Source organism: Denticeps clupeoides, chromosome 18, assembly GCF_900700375.1.
Source record: "Denticeps clupeoides chromosome 18, fDenClu1.1, whole genome shotgun sequence".
Lineage (NCBI taxonomy): Eukaryota > Metazoa > Chordata > Actinopteri > Clupeiformes > Denticipitidae > Denticeps > Denticeps clupeoides.
In genome coordinates, this window is record NC_041724.1 from 12779315 (window position 1) to 12785139 (window position 5825).

Consider the following 5825-nt stretch of genomic DNA (forward strand, 5'->3'; position numbering starts at 1 on the left):
ACTGGTTTGGGCTGGTTTCATCAAAGATGAGCTTGTGGGGCCTTTTCGGGTTGAGGATGGAGTCGAGCTCAATTCCCAGTTCTACTGCCAGTTTCTGGAAGACACCTTCTTCAAGCAGTGGTACAGGAAGAAGTCTGCATCCTTCAAGAAAAACATGATTTTCATGCAGGACAATGCTCCATCACACGTGTCCAAGTACTCCACAGCGTGGCTGGCAAGAAAGGGTATAAAAGAAGAAAAAATAATGACATGGCCTCCTTGTTCACCTGATCTGAACCCCATTGAGAACCCCCATTGTGGTCCATCATCAAATGTGAGATTTACAAGGAGGGAAAACAGTACACCTCTCTGAACAGTGTCTGGGAGGCTGTGGTTGCTGCTGCACGCTATGTTGATGGTGAACAGATCAAAACACTGACAGAATCCTTGGATGGCAGGCTTTTGAGTGTCCTTGCAAAGAAAGGTGGCTATATTGGTCGCTGATTTGTTTTTGTTTTGTTTTTGAATGTCAGAAATGTATATTTGTGAATGTGGAGATGTTATATTGGTTTCACTGGTAAAAATAAATAATTGAAATGGGTATATATTTGTTTTTTGTTAAGTTTCCTAATAATTATGCACAGTAATAGTCACCTGCACACACAGATATCCCCCTAAAATAGCTAAAAATACAAACAGACTAAAACTACTTCCAAAAACATTCAGCTTTGATATTAATGAGTTTTTTGGGTTCATTGAGAACATGGTTGTTGTTCAATAATAAAATTATTCCTCAAAAATACAACTTGCCTAATAATTCTGCACTCACTGTATGTCAGTATAATACCTGGTAGGCTGATTTCTGCAATTTCTTGGTCACCATTTCACCATCAGGACTTCTGCTAAAATGTACGTATTGTTCTCCATGGTGATGCATTTATTCTCTAGTCAGCCTCAGTTAAAACATTTATCTTTTTTCTACTTTCACCGTGTCTGTGTTTCTCCTTCAAGTGCTAGTAAGGTGTTATCATGCTGCCAGTGCTGCATTTTGGCTCCGTCTGCACAGGTCTTACTTAAAAAAAATATTGACATTTATATTACAAAATACCAAATACCAATAACTATTAATAACAATTTTTTTTGTTTGTTTTATTCATTGTGATGAAATTTATCTTGAATAACATCAATTAATGGTGCCACCAGGAGACTGTCCCTGAAACTACTGATTGTAAGTTGCTTTGATTAAGGGCTTTTTATAAGTGCTGTAAATGTAATATAATAGCTATATCAATATAATATAAATCATAGTGCAAGTTAAAATAAAAAAAATCTAACTAGTGAAAGACTGGAGTGCAACTTCACAATACAACAGAAGGAAATAAAGGAGGACTTCAACATAAACCATGAATGGGCAGGAGGTAGATAATCGTGTATTAACTGTAAAAACACAATAAAGAATAAAACCATATAAAACTGGTGCTGTGAGGCAGTTTGCGGCGAATTTAGTCCACATTCAGCCTTCTGGTCCAAGGTGGAGGCTCTGAATTATTGAGGAGTCTGTGTTTTTCTTAAGTGGTGGTCCTGATGATTATGAACCTTTTTCTTAGACAAATGGGCAGAGAGGGCTTGGTTAACCAGGAAGTCATGGAGCTGCTAAGGATGCCCTTTTGTGACTCCTCAGTTATTGCGGTCGGCTGTTGAAGACCATTGTCAGGATTGTCCAATGAGAACAGAGCATGATCATTTGTCAACTCTGACTTCTGGGGTTTTCTAGACAGAAAAATTCCTGGTCAGTGGAAGATACCTGAGTTTGCCGCTGCTGCATTTCCCCTCTTCCACTGGATGGGATCTCACCTCCACATGCTCTAGATCCGATTTGCCTGTCTGACCACGGTCAAGTTCACTGATGTTCCGACATACTATGTAGGGGAAGTGCTACTGCTCATGACCACGAATAATTTAAACTGCTCAGAAGTATAAAAACTGTTTCCTCTTTCGTTTTTGAATTCAGATGAAACTGTCCCCACGTTTTTTTTTTTCTTTTCGGTTTTTCTTGTTTAGAAAAGCCCCACCAACCAAAACTGTTTACATTCATAAAACCAAACCAAATTCGGTGTTCTTATTCACCAGTCATTCACTACATCATTAAAACCATTGGCAGGTGAGGTGAAGAGCATAGTACCAGGATGTGAGATTTATCTTAAGCAATCTAGCAGTTCTTTATAGGTTGTAATTAGAAAAGTACAAGGATTTGAGCAACTTTGACTAAGTCTAGTGTGTGGCGTATCTCTGTGAATTTAAAGGAAGAACTGCCTGACATATTCCACTAGAATTAATTCATAACTACCTGCAGTTCAGCCACTGAAGCTGAATAACATCAATATGGGAACGGTGTTAATCTGCTGTGTAGAACCTTTCCTGTAGAGGGCAGCAATGTATTCAGGAAGGACATTAAATTCGGTTTTCCAGTGTGGGACAGTGGATTATTGAACTGAGCAGTGTAGCAGTGAGACATTTTTGTTTACATTATACTGTCAAAACCGCTTACAGCAGAATTTTGCGCACATGGCTATATAACTCACGCACTTTCCAAAACCACTTAGGTCTGCTCAGGGTTACGGCTGCTGGAAACCAGTCCACCACATACACACATGAAAGTGAAGTGGTTGCATGAAGTGTCCCACCATCCTTAGGCTTCACTCTCAAACTTACACCTAAAAACAATTCACAGCCGCCAGTGCACCAGTTTACGTGCCTTTGGATGGTGGGAGGAAACAGGAGAACCCAGATGAAACTGGGAGAAACTTCACACACACTCAAGGTCTGAGCTGCGACTCGAACTCACAACCTTGGAGGTGTGCGACCACCTCCCTAAACCTTAAGGAGAGAGAAACAATTACTAGCATCTGTTTTATGAAAAGGCCTCAGTTCCAGCAGCCTAAGAATTTCTGCATGATCACAAAAACTTTCCTGTTAATGGTTATGACCATATGCCAAATTGAGATGAAAATGTATCGTGAACATTTATAATAGTATAGAATATACATAAAAATTAAGATGTAATTTCTATCATAATCATGCATCTAATAGTTTTATTAACTATAAATGCACCCATGCAAAATACAACAAATATCTGGTTAGAAATGTCAATAATAAGGAATTACTAAGACAGAAATGTAGAATTTTTCAACGCTACGATATCAAGGTTACATGGCATAATGTTTAAGCAGAGGTGGTTTAGGAGAGCAGACACTCTGAGATGAGATTCCTCTGAAGATAAAGAGGGATGGAGCTGCCCTGAATGTATTTCTACTATTCCTGGAGTTGATTAACTATACAACAACTTTCAATAATAATAATGATGACAATAATGCAAAACAAAACACTGCTTATTGCTTTGAGACGTGGAACAGACTTCCTGAAGCAAAGAATCACCCTCAGTTTTCCACTCTTGCCTGTGCCAAGAGCACTGGGACCATTATACGACTAATGGCTGGGGTCGGGATTACACATATGTGTGCACCAAGAGACAATTAGACTGTGTGTAGGTCTGCACCGATTGAGCGTCTCACTCAACCAGACCATTAGATTGTGGTCTGAAAGCACGGCCTTAATGACAGACATGGCCTGCTTTGATCTAGAAAGAACCTCAATTTACGCTGCATCCCACACTTTGAGGAATAAAAAAAATTTGTGATAATACTGGCAACAGTAGTTTTAAAAATGGTATATGTTAGATTAGTAGCAGGTGATTAAACTAGTTAATCAGAAGCAATCTCTATATGTAATTAAACAACATTTTTGAATTTGGAATTTTTGGGTGTACACAATAAAGCTATATGCTCCAAGTGGAGGGCGTGTTGGTCATCACTAAATACAGCCTTCAACACTTTGTCATCATCAACTTCAGCTCTGTTATGTCTACAGTTCAAAATGGTTGAAAACCAAAGGCTGAAATTGAACTGAATAATATAGTAGACAGATTAATGGAATTACCAGCTAATAACACTATTATTTAGTTCGGTTTTGTCTTTTATTTAATCAGGGATTTCTTGTTCTGTATCTGCATAATCCTTAAATATATTAACACAAATAATTACTTTATAGTTTAGACTTGTCAACTGCATTGTAATGTACTGGTGCACTTTCTGTTGCCACATTTCATGTGCGAGTAAAACAAGTGCTGCCTGCTGTAGCTCTCTCAAAATTTAGGGGGATATTTTGGCGAGGAAGGCTGAGGGAATGGGAGGCTGAAAATGGTTTGTGTATAGCACTGTGTTTTGAAAGGAATCCCTGTGCTGATACTTCAGAATTTAAGACTACTTTCCTTCTCAATCCTTCTTCCTTCTCAGTTCTCCTCAGTACCTTTGTGGACTCCTTTTAATTCGAAAGTTAGGGTTCTTTAGATGTGGCCTTTTTTCCAAGAAGACATGAAATGGTGATAAATAATCATTGACTGAAATAATAATGTAGCCAAAATCACATCTGCAGATGCATTGGATACTGTACTAGTGTCCGTTTGGCCAGTATTCCATAATTTCCAATCCATTTCCAGGAAACAGGGAAACAAGTTTTCTGGAGTTTTCACCCATTTGATGTCTTTTTAATAAACAAAACAATTGTTTCCCATCCTAAAAAATTACATAAGAAACTGACCATAAGCTTTTGAAGAGAAGTGTATTTCTAATGTCCAAGCGTATGTGCTTTTTTTATGTCTATGTGTATATTAGAATGTATAAGAATGAATAAACATACTGAAATTGATTGTGTACGCTCACAAATCCCCTCTAACTCAATAACTTTCACTAAACTCTTACCACTTAATCCACACTCGGACTGTGGGCACCAGAGAATGCCAGCCCACCACAGGCCACACACACCATTCAGTCACACACTCACACACTCTACTGGCAATTTATAGTCACCAGTCCATGATTTTGGATGGCTGGGCCTGGAAGACCCAGTGGAAACCCTCGCAACACAGGGAGAGCAGGCATGTTCTGCACACAAGGTCGGGAGCCAGGTTTGAAACCCCCGACCCTGGATGTCTGTGGCCACAGCACTGTGCAGTTCACATCACAAAACGAATGAAACACAAATTTTACTTACAATTATATTATATATGCACATTAACGTTAACTGTACTTAGACATTCATAACAGATAAGTTACATATTTATTATCCTGTGTTTGTTTTTTTTATCTCTACAGATAAATTAACTTTGCCATCAGTGTAAAGGGGTTAAAATAAGTTTTCATGGAACTTTAGTCCAGTCAGCAGCCATTGGACAGTAAAAGCGCTGCTGAACACACACACACACACACACACACACACAACCTTATTATGCACATATACACTCTGACAAGAAGAAATGCGTTTAGTCAGCAACAGGTCATTGTTACAGGCACTGAATCCGTTACCCTCAGACTGTGTGTGATTGAAAACAGACACACAAGCTCATATGTATGAGGGGCCTGAATTCATTTTCTCCTGTCTTCCTTTTTGCTCAGTTGCACCAGACAGCATGTAGTCGTTCAAATCTCTTCTTATTTTCTTCTCCCACACCGTGCCAGGGTGCAGCGAATCGTCCGAAAGGCCAGATCTGGTGCAGGAGGTGTCCTGTCCTCCCTGCCTTTTTTCTCATCTCTGTTTTTTTTTTCTCTCTGTCCTTTCAGTTTGTTTTGTTTTCCCTCCTCCCTTTTTGGACCCTCATGGTGAGGGTTGCCAAAATCCCAGGACTCCCCTCCCCACCCCACCCTTTCTCCTCTCTTTTTCTCTCCTGCTTGTTTTCCAGGATGAACAGAGAGAGAGAGAGAGAGAGAGAGAGAGAGAGAGAGAGAGTACAC